Raw genomic sequence first — 17,692 nt, 5'->3', positions numbered from 1 at the left:
CGCGCTCGGGCAGGGCTCACTAATCTCAACACCATCTTTCATCTGAATAACCTTGCCTTACCGCGGGGCAGGCCAACACGAGACACAGCCCATTGGAGGGAGGCTCTCCTCGTACTTTTATTTCTTTAACTCTGGGCACAAACACTTTTTCTGCAGCCTGTCAGAGCAGACAAACACAGTCCTGTGTGCTCCCAGGCAGGAGTCTGCCCACTCTCAACCACGGGCAATAATGAGAAATTGCTTCATGGACATCAGAGGAACTAATCTAGTCTAACGTTAGCTTTATGAATGTAGAATCAGACACACAAGGGAGGAGAGCAGTGGAGCCGGTCGAGCCATCTGTTCAGAAGTGGTTCAAAGAAAGAGCAGAAAATTTCAAACTAATATGAGTAAACATGATCATCAAATATAGATAATAGAATAGAGTATGTACGAACTTTGCCCTAATTTTTCTAATGCTTTTTCTACTGTCAAACATGTTTTTTTTGTAATTAATTGGATTTGGATTCTTGTTCACATAACAGGCACAGAATCTACAGTCATGAGCATGTCACCAATTACCAGCTTTAGGCCTACATTTTCCGTAAGAAAACTAATTAGCAAAACAACACCACTTAATGAACCAAAATAACAATGTGCCGGATGTCACATAGCTCAGCCTGCTGCTTAGAATAGTCACTACATTTCACCACATGCTTCTAATAACAAACCCCAGGCATCACATTGACAGCCAAATGTGTTGCAATGCCCTCTGCGCTACGTCTGTCCTCTCTCCACGGCCTAGCTCTGGCCTCCTGCTGCCACCGGTCGGAAGCACCAGTCAAGCTCCTCCTCGCACCAGTAAGACTCTCCATCCCCACACAGACAAATTAGCCACCCTGTGACTGATGGCGAGTAATGAGAGCCGCTGGAGAACAGTTGGACGTCTTAGGACAAATTAATGTGTGAATATTAGCCTGTTGAACCTGCTGCTCTCTCCCACCAGGATCATTTTTAGTGGAGAACAAAACTGAACCACTCTATTACTCTTACAGCTCTCTCTAGTCAAGGAAGCACAATCACACAATTGCGCATACTAGGCAGGCTGGATGGTTATCACTGTATTCTATAAAGTTACAGCTTCTACAGAGCCGAGGCCGAGCTCAGCTGAGGTACGGTGTGGACAGAAAAACAAATGAAAAAAGGTGGACGGAAGAAGGCACTGAACAGGCAAGTAGGGACGCAGCAGCTCACCATGAAATGCTGAAACAACAGCACGGCTGCCAGGGCAATTTTACACCCCAATAGTTTCACACCTCAGCCACCAACCCCTTCCAACTCTGAACCTTGTGTCTTCTTTGTGTCTTCATTTATTTTGTGTCAGTGTCCAAGATGTGAGAAGCCAAGCAGTGAGAAACTCGTCCCAAATGTCGCAGAGTAAGCGGTGTGTGAAGCAGACGAGGAAGGAAGGGGGGGTGGGGGGAGTTTCAAACAAGAGAAAAGCCACTGCGCCTGAATGAACCTCGCTTTCTACGCAGGCGATCCTCTGAGATCTCACAGGACACTGAACTGAAGGAGCTCAACTACACATTCAGCGTACACTCAGGAAAACATATAACACATACAGTGAATATGTGCTGATCACTGTATGTACTGGTGCAGTGGTGGACCTAGTATTCAGATCCTGTCCCGTACCAATACGTTCATGTTAAAATGCTTGTATTCAAAACATTGCTCAAACAAAAGTAGTGAAGCATTTTCAAAATAGTATATTGTTCTATCTGGCATTATTAGATTGTTGATACTGATGCATCAAGCGGCATTTTACTATAGTAGCTCATTGAGGGGGAGTTCATGTTAATTACTTTATATACAGTTCAGTAGTTTAGCAGTGTTTACCAATCTAGGGGTCAAGACGCCACCAGAGGGTCACAAGAGAGAAAAGAAACTGTCACACAAATTGTTTTCATGTTTTGAACTTTTTCCCCAATCTTTGATTCGTTGTAAATCACTGGATAATTCAAACATCTTTTGAAATTAATCCCTGTGAGAAATTTAGAGGGAAGATGGCTTTTTGGTGGAAATCTAAAACCTCATCTGAAACATGACAAGGATTCACAATATTCACAATGGACAGTGACATGAGTATTTTTATATAGGATCACCAGTCAAAACGGTTGGGACAACCAGTTTAAGCTTTAACAATGTGTTGTATTTCATAAGCTTATCATACAGTTTAATTCTTTATGTAAAAACCTTTGGAAAGTAACTAGCAGCTGTAGATGCCAGATAAATGTAGTGGAGCAAAAAGCCCAATATTTCCCTCTGAAATAGTAGTAATAATAGTGTAGTGGAACTTGAGCACATTTACTGAAGTATTTCAGAACTTCAGTAAATGTACTTGGTTATTTCCCACCACTAATGTACTACAGTTTTTGGTGTTTCAGTCAATCAAGTATAAGCAAGACTTCACTGTGGGAAGCCGTGGGATCTCTCACAAGAAGAATGTGTGTATACTTAAGTGGAATTTCTATGAAAATTACCAATTAAAATAAAATATTAATTCTTTATGTTCCACTAAAAGCTACATCCCCCACATCCCTCTCTAGATGAATGGTTTACTCCCTCTGCTAGTGTAGCACATTAACCTTCTGGATCACTAGTCAATGACTGAAAGAGGAATGACTTATCATCATGATTATTAAATCTGAAAATATGCTCCTGCAGCATGTTAAGCCTGGCCATCGTGCAACCTGGTGATCTCAATTTGGTGAAATGAGAGCTCCATCAACGGGATTTGCATTAAAGATGTATGCCCAATTTTTGCCACCATGGCCTTTTAAATGTCCTTGAATCCACTTGAGCAAAATACGCCTACTTAGACTGAATGCATTAAAAAAAAATGAACAAAAGAGAGGAGTGTGTGTGGCTGTGTTCAGCATGCCTGATGAACACAAGAAGAAAATGCCCATTTTCATCACTGATGTGGCAGACTTAAATAAGTCAAAAGGAGACTGGTGGTGAAAACCCAAAATACACATAAATCCAGTGAAAGTCATTAGGAATTTGCTTGTACAATCATTAGGACACAGAATATAACCACTGGGCTGAAGAAACAATGCACTCAAATGTATTCGTTATAAATCACCCGCTTCATTAGAGGCTCACATTGTTAAAACTTATCCTGTGTCTCTTTTTCCCTGTACTCTGTAATACTAGCATGTAATTGTGTCATACATCACAATAGTGTAAATATCATCATGTAATGCAACATGCAAAATAAACAAAATATGCACTCAAACTTGCAGCAAAATTATTAGCCTGCAGTGCAAACAATGTAGATATATACATCATGTTATATGTACTGGAAACCTGTTTGAAATCAATGATATCTGTGATGTCAGACTGCTCTGTCCTGCTTTCTATCCATGGCCTCAATGCTAGAAAAACAACATAAGCCTGCTTGATTACAGTTTTCCTTGCCATCTCCGCATACACTGCCTGGTGCTATATAAAAAAAAAGACTCCATACAAACAGAATCAAAATGAGCACTGCTGTAAAATTTGCCACATCTCCTCTGCACCATCACAACCTTTACCTGATACTCTTTCAGCCTCCACTCCATTATGCTCTCCACTGTCCCACAGCCGTGCCAGGTAGGACTGCCTGGTGCTGGTGCTGGTGCTGGTGCTGCTGCTGGGGGTGCCAAGTATTTGTGCCCTGACCTTCTGCTCTCTGGACAGGTCTGAGTGCGAAAGCATTGCTTGTGAGAGGCCAAAGGAGATGAGACACTCTGCTTGCTGGTGCATTATTCATGAGTCACCGCTGTTGAGTAGGCAGTTATTCAGCATCCAAATCCCAGATGTGGTTCAATCTGTGCTCCATTCACTGTCCTGACTGCTGGCCATTGATCACAAGCAAGGTACCCGGGTGCTGAATAAGCGCAGGGGCTTTATGTTATAGGGCTCAAAGTGCCTCACTGATAACACAAAGATCCATCACATTACACTGGAAATGGTCCAGAGTTGCTCGCGAGAACTGATCAGAGGAGCTGAGAGGAGATGCATCTGCAACATTTATTAAACAGGAGTAGCACAGCATGTGATGGGGATGTGGCAGCAATATGTTATGTGTCAGGTCGCCGTACGATGCAGCAGTGTAGCTGAGTATATGCAAGTAAGCATTTCTGTGTCTGAATCAAATTTCACTTCCACGGTAATCAGCTCCACTGTGATTATATTTATACACCCAGATAAACACACTGAGACATACACAGAAACAGACAGCGAGAGAAGATACTATGATGAGGTCCCTCTCTGAAAGATGCCAGAGGCAAGGTATCACACTCTAATAGGCATCACACCATTAGTGGACAGTTGAGCACGGTGAGTCATTTGTCCACTTTAATCATCAATCACATACAGGCAGACAAATGTGGCATGACCACAAGTTTTCCCTGTCTGCATTTGTCAGGATGATGATCATCCATCATCGATCATGTTGCAGAATTACTGTATAAAATGAAATGGGAATAATAATTACCTTGTCAGCTAGCCTACGGAGACGTACAGGACTCACTGTGGCGCTTATTGAAACACCTACGTAACAATCGAGCGGCCTCAAGAGAGCTCATGTTCAGGTCAGTGTTTCGTGATAATTACAGGTTCTTTAAAGATTAGTGTTAAACTTCATGAGACTTTTCCAAATTCATTTTTCCCGTCGAAGCTCACACACTAAGACTTTCTCATGTTAGCACATGTCTGATTGAATATTGTTTGAAACTGAGGAAACAATCTACCAAGTTTCAATAGATTTAGGACCCATGCAAAGTTCACACTGTGGGATGCTGGGAAATATTTGTGTGTGTTTAACCTCTGTTTAAATAGGGAAGGGTATTTGTTGAGATGTTTTATTTATCAAGTATTAAAAACAGTCTCATCATTTGATCCATGAATCATCTTCTATTTGACGTTTCATGGGACTTTTTTAAAATATATCACGTCCATTTTCACTGATTTTCTCCAACATTTTAAAACACAAGTAGTGTCTCTGAGTGCCTTTTCGATGCCGTCAAGTCAACATTAAATATTAAATTTCCGAATATTTCTGAGAGGACCATATTTCAATTCTCTACATCTGCTCAACAGCCTCAGTTCTCAGAAGAAAAGCCAAAATGTAAGATGCTCACTGAATATCTTTGGTTTCTCTGAAGTCTAAATAAGTGATTAAATCTGTTCTAAACTCCACAGTAACTGGTAATAAAAGCCAGTTTAACTCATCTGCAACAGTAAAGCAGTGAATAAACTATGCATAAAAAAGCATATGCCTGAGATAGAGAGTGGATTTTTGCTGTCTAAGGCATAATGATGAATAATAGTCTTATCAACAAAGCACAACACATCCCAACACGCTGAGATCTTATCACTGCTCATGTATTTCCTGTATCTCCGGTGGAAAATGTGTCGTGTGGTTCCCTGCACTGTAACTAACAGCCTAGTCATGTCAAAAGACTCAGGCTTTATGGCAGCAGTCCTTTCACGAGACAAGGAAGAAAAAAGTGGCAGGTGTAAGCAGATGCATCAGCAGTATTTGCAAAAAGTCACCAGATTCCCACAAGGGACATGGTTGTCATTAAAACAAACAAGAAAAGAACTGATGAGTGCATTAATCAGAGCGCGGCCAAGCATCAGTGGGGAGCTGTAGTCCGTGGTGTTTCTCCCCAGGAGTGGCTGCACCTGAGGGAGGGGGGATTAACGCAGCTCCACGCCGGAGCTCCTGTATCTGAAATCTGCCTGAGCTCATCGTTTCTGCTCCTCGGTTAAGAGGCTGTGGCTGGATATCAGGCTCAGGCAATCTATTCCCCTGCAGACTGTTGGCTGACCAACATCAATGCCGTGCATTGTCGAATTATTAATTAAATGCATGCAGGCATAATCAGATGCAGACATGGTCAGACCTTTGGGACAGCTAACATAGAACTAAAGCTGAATCTAAATTGCAGATTTCTTCTTATTTTTCAATGCCAGCTAGCTTTGCTGTTTTAGGAGCAAAATTTTGTGGCCTTAAAAATTTAGTACAACTTTGCACTTGTTTAACTTTGTTGTGATGCAAAACATGCACGGCCATGACTTTTCTCAACGATCCAGATTCAAAGCAAAGAAAATACATGACAAAAAGAACATAAACAGACGTGTTTCTGCAGCTTATAGTCAAATAATACACTATAGACTGCAGCATAAATGTGTTTACATAGACAAGTAAGAGATGAGATGAGGGCGTATGCTGTGTTCTATTGTTTTCATTCCCTCTCCATAGACGTGCAAAATGTAAATGCCACAGCTTTCAAAAGTAAAGCAAAGTCCAGGTCCTGCCTCCGTATATTTCATTAACTTTTGTTAATGTAGTTTCTATGGCTCCAGGGTATTTGCTCAATACTCAATGCACTTTTGCTGAAATAATAAGATCTATCAGTCAGCGCGAAGCAAAAACAGCTTAATTTGCAGAATAAAGGTCATTGGAGCTGTTACTTTTGAGGGGCTCTGACAGAGAACAGTGTTCAAAAGCAACAAACTCCAGAAGAAACTCTGCCTTTGAATATTACAGGTCACTGAGGTGTTCATGTGTAGTTCTCAAAATCAGTGTCAAGTTTATAACAGTGAGTTGACTATCATGATTTGTCCTTTTGAACTGGATCCAACCCACTCTATACACACAGCTTCTACTTCCACTGCCAACAGCATATCTGACCTGTGGGGGAAACTACTTCTCAGCATATATACTAATAAGTGTTTCCAAATCTTTTAATTCACATGTGATTAAGAGACTATTGAGTGCATGGGTCCAAATCAGCAACTTATCAGGAGTTAATTGCATTTATTGAATAATTAAAGAATGAATTAGTGTGTCCTCTTAATCAAAGAGAAATGTAAAATGTACTTACACTCTTATCTCAAATATTCTTTCATTATGTCTAATTTACATTGTGAATGGCTATGTACAATAAAATTCCTACCATGGAAAGCAATTTCTCCCTGGTTGCCAATAGAATGTGTCCTTGTGAAGTGAGAAAGCTGTCAGCCTTCCACAGCCACACACTTTCATTAATCAGCACTAATTAAACATATTGATTGAGCCAAACATTGGGATTTCCAGTTGAGAAGGTTTACTAGACTGTAAAGTGCACGCACAAAAAAATAAATAAATACACAAGCCACTTATGTGCCCTTGAAGGATCCGTCACTTTGGGCCAGCTCAGAAAATGAGACAAAGATGTGTCTGCTTGCTTCTCATTAGACAACATCAGATTTCACACCGTCTCAGAGGTAAATGTCGTCCTTGGCTTTACTGAGAGCTGAAGCCACTAGAGCTGAACTGAGTGTCAATTTGTTTTCTGGCAGCATGACCTCTCAAAAAGTTGTATGAAATCACAGCTTGAACCAGCCCTGGCCCTGGCGGACCACCAGATTGTATACAACAACTGCAACCTATAGATCACATGTTTTAATGAACAGCCACTTTACTGGAGGGGAAAAATAACTTTAAAGCTGACTGAACATGTTTCAGTACTTCCAAGTACATAATAAAGTATATCCTGACAGACTGAAACTACTGTATGTGGGTCCACTAAACAAAACTCTGCCTATACAAATTAGTATAAAAAATATATCAAATTATTTTTGTTCAGATTTTTTTCCCACTACAGTAAATAAAAAATGTGAAAAACAAGGTGCTTTTGCTCATAGGAAGTTTACATTTTGGAAATACAGTTACAGGACAGTGTGGATTTAATCATCTAGTTTTACAGTCTAAATTACAGCTACATGGAAGTCATAAGCAAAGGAAAACGAGAATGTGAAAGATGTTAGTTCACATTCAGTGTTCTTGTGAAGGGTCATAATGGGCCAAAGTCACAGCTGGCTTTGTTTGGTGCTTCATTTAAACAGTTGTGATTGTGAAACTGATCGTCTAACTACAAAGGAAACAACTGTAAGTTGTATTTGAATTATTTATTTGTGAATGCAAATAAATGTGTTTGTATAGTTATCTGGAGGGGAAAAAAACGAACGCTAGATTGTGATTATGTGTAGCCATTACATACCACAAGACAAAAATTAAAATAAAAAAATGTCTTAAAGAAATTAAGTCAACAAAAAGAAACACACAGCAAATCTTAATTTTTGAGAACATAATGTCTCGAAGTACTTATATACTCAAAGTGTCAGTCTTGGACTCAAAATAAAACCTAAACTGCTGTAATGCCAAGTTGCATTTATAATAAATGCCTTCATGACAAATTGCTATAATGCAGGGACCCATGCGGAGCAGGGCTACAATGTATGCAGTTCCAGCAGGGCAGAACAACACTACCTACTGTAAGGCTCCAGTTGTTCCAAATGACAGTGTGTGTGTGTGTGTGTGTGTGTGTGTGTGTGTGTGTGTGTGTGTGTGTGTGTGTGTGTATGCGCGCACCTAATGTATCTGCAAGTGATTTGATAAAAAGTATTGATTTTACAAAAAGGCTTCACGGTCTGTTTATTTTTCCACAAAGGAAATCAACAGCAGTAATGATTTCATTATTAAACCATGGTGCAGATCTGCTCATTGACTAATAGACTAATGCAAGTTTAATCAGCTGCTTTAGCTTGCACTCTGTTGTCATCTAGTGGCTCCAGAGTGACATAACATACTGCATGTGCTCTTTCTTCTAGACTCGATCAAAATGTTCATCACTGCCGCTGGATTCACTCATCATCCTTGACTTTGAAGGATAAAACATTATCTTAAATTGTCCTTAAGGAATCAGTCATAGACTGAGAAAGACAATGTGGCATTGTAGTTAGAAAGGCTACACTTTAACCGATGTTAATGTCAAATGTTATGTTTAATAGGAGCCCAGAAATGAGAGATGGTGATCAGCTACTGTCATCAAACTTATCAAAAACAGGAAAACCATTTCTAGAGATAGAAAATAATCCAAACTTGTAAGGAAGCAGTTCAAACCAACTGCTGATGCATCCTGTAACACGTTTCTATTTCATTAGCATGTACTGCATTACAACAGGCTTTTAAATCACTATATCTTCAAACTAATAGTTTTCCTGGCAGAATACACAGGCTACGCGCCATGCAAAAATAACAACAACAAAAAACCAAGAAAATAACAATACAAAACATTGCTGCAGCAGAGTATAAAACTCTCCGGGATGATACAGCCCTTTTCTTTGGCACAGTACGCACATTTCTATGGGATAGACTCGCCAATAGCCTAATTAAATAGAAAGCACAATTTGTCACATCAACCAACCAAGAGCAGCGCTTTCCAAATGCCAGAAGACTGCGCCCCAAGTTACTGCGGGCCGCTTCAACAACACAAACACAAATACAACCAAACCAATTGGTCTCTTTTAACAAACATCTGCAAAGCCCTTTATCACCACTGATACTGTCGATAGTAATGATATGCCTGCTGCAGCATCATTAGCATCCTCTGCCGATTAGATCAAGCCCGGGTTTTTTTTCCTTTCGGTTTTCAGGGAAAAGCATTTGAACTCACCCGTCGGGAGACTTGAGATTTAAAGTTATAGCCCTCAACAAAACATAATTCAGTGTGTCCACGATGTACCACGGTCTTCCATCTTTAATCAGTGTAGAAACTCAAAATGCAGGTAGGCAAGAGCGGGTAGTTTCTTGGGAGTTCAAATCGGCATTTTTTAAACACACAGCGCCGCGCAGGAGTCAGGTGTTGTGAGAGGAACCTCCGCTGCTTCCTCCCTCTTCTCTCTCCTCTCCTTCACTGGGTGAAGCGCGGCCCACTTTAAACTGTGGTGACGTCATGGGCGCTGATGCTGATGCTGCACCACCCCCTCCCCAAACAGTCCACCCATCCAACCCCTGACCATTCACCCCTAAACACACACAGTCATGTCCTTAAACATACTCTATAACAACTTCAAAAGTCACCTTTAACAGGTATGTTACCTGTGGGATAACTTAAAAAAAGAAAATCACAAATACAATTTCCCCGTTTCCAATAGCATAAATGATTATCTCTGCTTTCCATACCTGACTGCAACATTCAAAATCATATGAGGTGAAAGTGGGTAAATTGCCCAGAACAGCATAATTATTATAATTAGATCCTACATTTTTCTGCAAGGGTGCACACTCCTTTGAACCGGGAAAACCGATCCAGTTAGATCAGGTGGAATCAGGTTTTCCTTCAGTATTGTACGGACATATCTTTACATGCCTATTATAGCTTGATGCTCAAGTATAGATAGGACGTTGACTTATGATTGATCACAGAAAGTCTTTTCAGCTGTGAACCTGAGCAAGGTTTCTCATCTTGCCTGTTCAGGCATTGCTGTCGTGGAGTAAGAAAAAACCTTGCAATCCTGATGTTTAAGGACAGACAAGATTCCCCTTTTGATTAGCAGTGTTATAGTGACATTTAACAGAGGTATGTTTCTCAGTGGGAGGTCAGAAGGAGTTGAGTGCAGTGAACAGACCTTTTGACATAAATGTTCCCTCTTATTGAATGATTGTGTAACCAGAAAAATAATTTAATAACTCTGGTAATAATCAATAGTAGTATTGAGGAGACATGTAATGATGTAGTTATAACTGAGGACTCATGGGTTGGAACATCAACACGTTGACAGTCGAGTAGTCTAAACCAGGTGCAGATCAAAAACCATTATACCTAGACTGGTCAACCCTGGACTATACTATCTCAGATAAGCTTAAGATTCTTTAAAACAGTTTCAGATAAGTGACATCTTTATTTATAAACAAATTTGATCTGTATTGTCAGTCTGTTTAATGTATGAAGCAGAAAGGGATAGAGGGGAAGGAGAGGAAGAAAAGGGAGAGAAGGAGGAAGGGCAAAGAGTGAAGGAAAGGCAGGGAGAAACAACAGCAAAGGGACACATTAATAGGAAAAGTAAAAAACTGAGGGAAAAAATTAGAAGAGGTGGAAAAGGGAAAAGTAAATTGACATAAGGAACAAGAGGGACAGGGTGAAAGCTACGAATACGACCATAATACCACAGTAAATTAGTCCGTTTCAATTTTGTCAAAAAAACAATATAGCCATCGGGTAATGCAGACACAAACAGTTTATTTTCTAACTGTTTGTGCACCCCCGCTGCTGACAACAGGGCTGGACGGGGCGTCTCCACAGCATGGCTGGTAGTAGCGGTACAGACGCATCGACTACTGCTGAAGTAGGTTTGAGCAATCGAAGCAGATTTATTAACAAACAAGTGAAGACTCAGACGGATTATATTTATATACAGATTTTAAATGTAACTCATGTCTGCGATTCTTCAGTGGTGTACAATAATTCACTTAGTTTGGGAGTGGCAATGATTTGGGGCTGGTGATGGATGGGTAGAAGGAGGTTCTATTGAAAGAATAGCGGCCTATTTAAAAAAAAAAAAAAAACAGAACAAATGAACGTGAACTAGTTCATTTTCATCTGTATGAACTGAACTTTGAACTTGTTCTTTTTAAGTGTGAACCGGTACAACACTGGCTGTCCCATCCTGTGGTTAAATATCTGTGTTAGTCATTGAACTTGGATTTGTATGTATGGGACTCCAACTACTGGTCTTTCTTCTCAGCCGGAGCAACTGCCTGCTGTTATCGGTTGCTTCAGAAGCTGCCTTTGTGGCCTGCTGTAATCCCTGACCACAAATCCCCAACTCCCCAAACAAAGTAGTGGTGGATGAGGCAACAAATCCACAGCATCAAATGAGACATGGCGCATTCTGGTTTTCCACTGCTGCAGCTCGTCCTCAATCAGTGCATCTGAGTTTGTTCCTTTTATGTTTCGTCTGCTGTCTACTCATGGGACAGTGATGTCTGGAAATTGTAGCGAATAGTGTTTCATTTCAGAGTGTCAGGGCTGCAGGTTGCAGGTCTTTGTGATGACTGCTTCATTTCTCAGTTGTCATCTTCCTTTTAAAAAAGGAACCAAATTTGTCAGTTCAGCAGTGATTTCTGATTCGTTTGCCTGTCCAATTAGCTTTTCCTCTTCTGACAGTCAATGAAACAGCTCACCCAAATTACAAAAGAAAAAAATTATTTCAAAATTTTATATTCTATATTTTTGTCTCACAGTATCCATGGCAACATTTTTAGATTTATTTGCCCAGGTTTCTAAATATCTACAAGGATTACAGACCAGGCGAAAAGGGCTCTCCCAGAGCTACAGGATCACTGTGAGGCAGTTAGTTTGTGGTTATTTAATTATAACTTTCTTTTGTTTTATTTGCAGTCTAACCTATTACCTGATCTTTTGGTCAAAACTGGAGGAGGCAATCCAAACAAATCCACTCAGGAAGAGGCAGGAATCCAAAGTCCAACAAACCGGCAAAATGTCAAAATGCAGGTGAAGCGCGCAGAAACCGGGATCCCAAACATGACGCACACAGGAGCAGAGCGACACATTCTGGCAAGGAACAAAGGAGGGGAACTGGTATATTCGGTGCCAGGCTGATTAGGGAATGAGGTGCAGGTGTGGAGAGCTGGTGGTGACTGCAGGGCTGATGAGAAGTGGGAACAGGTGTGTGGGGCAGTCAAGTGATGGGGAGAGAAAGTCTGAGTCCATCTGGTGGACAGCTAAAGGAAGACAGATCTGAGGAGATGAAGTGAAGAACATGATGATAATGTTCTTAAATATTGTATATTCTAAATTTGACTTGGGTTCAGTCAAATTACATATAGAAAATGTAATATTATGATTAAGGGGCAGGAAAAGAGGGGTTTGTAAGGGTGTCTGCTGCCTTTACAGTACAATGACGGTAAATAGGATCTGGTTTGCTGTGTTCACTGCCTTGAAAATGAGCAATATCTTTTTTTCCCTGTTATTCTGAATAATCACTCTGGATACTCCACATACCTCACTGTCAAAAGTTTTCATTGTAACATTCTAACAAAGAAATAACCCTCATAAAAAATGTTGACAGTGAGGTCTACGGAGTACGAGAGTACGGAGTCTACGGAGTATCCAGAGTTTCAAGGACACTGACTCTGGAATCTAAAAGATATCCTGCAGACATGTTAAGAAATACACTGCTTTCAATAGGAAATATTTTGTATCTCAGGTGTTTTTTCCCCCCAAAAAAGTCCAGTTACTTTGTTAAAAAATCCCCCTGCCTGAATATTAAAATATTGTCCATGTTAAATTCGTAAATGTAACTGCTGGACACAGACAACGTTCCTCATATGTAATTAGCTTTACAGTGTCAAACTCTACAAAACATCACTCTGCACAGTGAATGTCAAACATCCAAGTGAGGCAACAATAAGCAAAACACATTTTTAAGTGGAGAGAGACTCACCTCCACTGTGGTGGGGTGGAGGGGGAATCTCAAAACCAAGGTAAAAAAAAAAAAACTATCTGCATGATGACCAAGAGACGTATATATGAATATTATCATTTTATCAAATATTACATTACTGCAAAACATTTGCATCCTCATAGGTCAAATGTAGTGATAAACAACATTCTTCTTATTTCTTTCCAAACTTTTTTCTGCTTCTGAATCCTTAATATAAAGCAGTAGCTACAGTACTTGCAGTACTTACAGGTTTTTTACATTGAGAGGTTTTTTGCTATATTAGAGCATTTTTAGAGATTTTGTTCAGACAAACAAACAAAGATTAAAACATAAAAAATGTTTTCTTTTAAAAAAGGCAGTTTTGTGAAGCAGAATTTTGTTTTCCCCCTATTTTCTTACCCTAATAACCATCTTGAAAGAAGTTGTTGTGATCAAGACCCACAGGGAGAAAAACCACCTGGGCAGATGTTTTATGATCCATGTGGGAGACCAGGATTGTAGTCAGGTCTGATATGCTCGAGTGCCCACAAACCAATTTGTCAAAACCAACTTAGAATTCACACGGTTCCTGTCCATGGGCTCGAGATAGGACACAACCAATCTTTCCTCTCCGTCAGTCCTGGTTTATGAAGAAAAAGATGATTTTGGCAGCAAGATGCTTTTGGTAAACCAGGCACGGCTCAGTGGCCTTGTGTCTGTCAAGACAATGTGTACAGACTTCAGAGCAGATTGTAAAAATGGCAGCCAGTTTAAAGTTCTACTTGATATCTAATCTACATGGCACCCTGAAGCTGACAGTTCTCACATCATTCATTAGGGAAGGTGATGGCTCATCTCTAACAGGTGAAAACCTGCATTGGTAGTTTTAAAAGCTTTATGATCTATACAAAAGAACAGATCAGAAATGTTGATAAATAATTTTGATTAATAAATAAATGCAGCTGTTAAAGTTAACAAAATGGCTTTGTCATATTTAAAAGTCATTGGTCACACGTGTTTCAATTCTAAGCGGGGCATTCATGAACAGAAAGCAGGACTGTTGAGCGTAAATCTGACTGCCAGTAAAAACAAAAATCAGACCTCTTGTACAATATAGAAAGAATAATCAACAACTTATTTTAATCCTCAGCTAAAGAGTGTCAACAATAATAATAAAAGATAACAAACGTATAAAAGGAAGTAAGAGAGATATGGGGAAGTATTATTTCTGTGGATGAAATCAGACATTGAATCCCTGGTTATTCTGAACTGAAATAAATAAAACAGGGGAAGAGCATGTACAGAAACTCTCACTGGATGGCTTAGAGGCTGTTGATGACATAAAATGGTGAAATGATTAAAAGGGCTATCTTCAAATGAGGGTATACTGGTTCGTTAGCAAACACCGAGTTATTATAACTTAAATGGTTTCTCTTTAATGTCCACTGATCATCGATGTATTCCATCCCAATTAGTCACATGAAGTGGCTTTCAAATGTGTTCAAATTAGTTTCATGCATTCGAAGCATTTACTCTATTTGCATAAAACTAACACACTACTTACATAAAACCAATCTCACTTTTTCATGACCCGTGCTATTAATTTTTCCAGTAGATTCTTTCTGGCTCTTGATTTGAATATATCGTGTGCTGGTAAGAAGATGAATTTCCTGAAACACTATCATTGACATAATGCATTTCAGGATGGAGATTATTGGAAGGACTAAATGCATCACTGTTATCATAGATAATTAAAATATTTGTGGGAATATAATGGTGAGATGAGAGATCCTGAATAAAACATGTCGTATCAGTTTTAAGATTTATTTATATCGCTACTGTATAAACTGCTTTATACTACATGACAATATACAGTTTTTTGCTTTTGCATTAATTGACACTAACAAGACCATCTTGTATTATTACATTATAACAAGGAACATGTAGTAAAGACAACTTTCATGAAGCATTCATGATTTATGTTAATTTAATATATTAGTCTGTCATTCACATTTTGCCCCTGTTGATGTAAAACGTTCTTTTAACTTGGAAAAACAGCGACTTGCCTGAAGTGCTTGCTCACGATGGGAACTGTTGGGTCTCTGTAAATAATATTATAGAGTACTGTTGTGATTTGGTGCCATATAAATAAAAATGTACTTCAGTTCATTTACTCATGTACTGTACTAGTACTTTGTACTTCTACTCCACTACATTCCAGAGGTACATATTTTACTTTTAACTCCACTCCATTTATATATTTGTAACTATGGTTACTAGTTACTTTTCAGATTATAATCTTACATAAAAACAAAGACGATTAAATTAAATCTTTTGGCTTGTTACGCCTGAGGAAAAACCATTGTCTAGTTTGGGCCCTTTGTCACATTTCAGATGCCTGTGAGGTGCTAGTATAGTTCCATCAAAGATGTTACCCAAAGAGTTAAATTTACCCAATATTTCCCCCAGAAGCATAAATTGGAGAAACATCCAAAAATGAATAAAACATGTATATGGCAGAAGTGTAGTTGTTCTTCTTTCCAACCCTCATTAATCATCCCACAACCCCTCAGACTTATCTCGTGACCCTTTGGAGGGGCCTGACCCCTAGGTCTGAACTACTAGTGACCAAACTGTATATAAAGTAGATAAAGTAGCTTAATTTAGAGCAGCTGCAACAGTAAAATGCTGCTAACACATTGATTCATCAGTATTAACACTCACATAATGTCATATACAATAATATATCTGTCACAGGGGGCATTTTTTGCAGAATGAGAATATTTTGCTGATAATAGTCGTATACTTTTTGTATTTTCACATTTCTGTATTGATACTTTTTACTAAGCAAAGGATATGAGTAAAATACTAGTGCATTAAAGGACTGTAAAATTGTATATGCTGATTTCTAAGTAATGTGATGAACTCTATGGATGTGCAGTCATGCACAATGAAACACTAGAAGAACCCAATCCAGTTGCAGGTTATTGTAATGGCTTTGTTGCAGGTAGTTGGCAGGTTATAGGCCTTTTTAAACAGGCAGTAGCTGGTTTAGGCGGTGGCTGCTGACAACAACTGGTGCTTTTCTCTAAACAAAAATACCATGGGTTAATACTAATCATTTATTGGAATATATACAGGGGCTAAATATCTATTGATATTAGGTAACTCTATCAGGAACAAACAGATTGTTCAACAGACATATTTGTAACTTTAACACAACTACTGTATATCAAGCTTCACTGTAAACGATCGTCACTGCCACTAGATGTTGCACTAGACCATCAGCTTCTCAGACCAAAACAAACGCTTCGTCAGCTTCAGCTCCGGCCCCCTGCAGGCCTCAACCCCGCCTCTCCCTTCACTCTCTCAGTCAGCAAGGTGTTTAGAAACCAAGTGAAAACGGCCACTAAACCCACAGCAAGAAGCACGACTGAATAATGTCACCATGTGTACACAAGAGCAAACAAAAAACAATCCAGCCACAACCATTAGCCCACGCTAGCATTGACATGAAAGTTAGCCAGCTAGCTATAGCAACATTTGCAATAAATTCATAATATCAGTAACAACAAGTTACCAAACATTGTAATGCCTACAGTAACCGGTCATGTAACATTATGTAGCCATGAAGTTACTTACACATGGGGAAGAAGAAAGGCCAGGTCTGAGTGGAGCTGGAGTCCTTTAGCCGCTCTAGGGTTCACCAGTATTGGGTTCATGGCCGGACTGGGAAAGACATTCAGCCTTGGATGTTTGCGCTGGGACTGTGCTTCAGGAATAAAACTGACTTTAAAAACTTTATGTGTGTTTGGATGGTCCACCAGTTAACCAGAATCTGAACCAGTAGTCCCCACGGCCAGTCTTGCTGTGCTCTGGTGATTTATTTTTCTTCCTTTCAAGACGAAAAAGTAGTTTCTTCAGTGGAGGGAGGTCGCTTTCACATGAATGCTGCATACTGCACTGTGTCATTTCACCCGAGGGTCCATATGTGTCTCCATGAATGTGTTGAGGACCAGTGGTTCATCAGGGAGGGACTCACATGCACTAACACGCACATGTACACTCACTAACATGCACGCGCTGCTGGACACCAAAACAAAGAAAAAAATAGATTCAAACACACACAGGACACTGCTCAGGACGCCATTAATTACTCCACTCTATTTTTTACATAGAAAATAATTGTTTGCTACTATATTCTTGTTAAAAATCCCACTCAGGGCTCTGGGGCAGGTAAATGAAAAGAAAACTGTCCCACTTGCATTTAACTCCTAACACAGAGAGGCTCCTCCTCCTTCCTCCTCCTCTGGCAGCTCCCCCAGCCCAGCCTTGCTCCCAGCTTCTGTCTGAATGAAACCGAGCGTTGTAATACCGCCCATCGCCA

The 17,692-nt window shown here is 39.7% G+C and overlaps 1 protein-coding gene across 8 annotated transcripts in view; it reads right to left on the bottom strand.

The window, feature by feature from the left end:
• The window catches only part of megf11 (multiple EGF-like-domains 11), a 77,136-nt gene extending 59,449 nt beyond the window's left edge, over nt 1-17,687 (bottom strand). For 7 of the 8 annotated variants that reach the window (XM_056386729.1, XM_056386736.1, XM_056386731.1 and 4 more), the window contains exon 1: nt 9,534-9,745. The gene's annotated coding sequence lies outside the window, so the exon portion shown is untranslated. Of the gene's footprint in view, nt 1-9,533; nt 9,746-16,947 lie in introns of those variants that run through there. The other variant, XM_056386730.1, reaches the window with a different exon arrangement.
• Nucleotides 17,688-17,692: the final 5 nt, after the last annotated feature.

This window comes from Seriola aureovittata, chromosome 10 (assembly GCF_021018895.1).
Source record: "Seriola aureovittata isolate HTS-2021-v1 ecotype China chromosome 10, ASM2101889v1, whole genome shotgun sequence".
NCBI classification, from domain to species: domain Eukaryota; kingdom Metazoa; phylum Chordata; class Actinopteri; order Carangiformes; family Carangidae; genus Seriola; species Seriola aureovittata.
The sequence above is the reverse complement of the archived record's forward strand: the minus strand, read 5'-3'. Positions and strand labels throughout refer to the sequence as shown.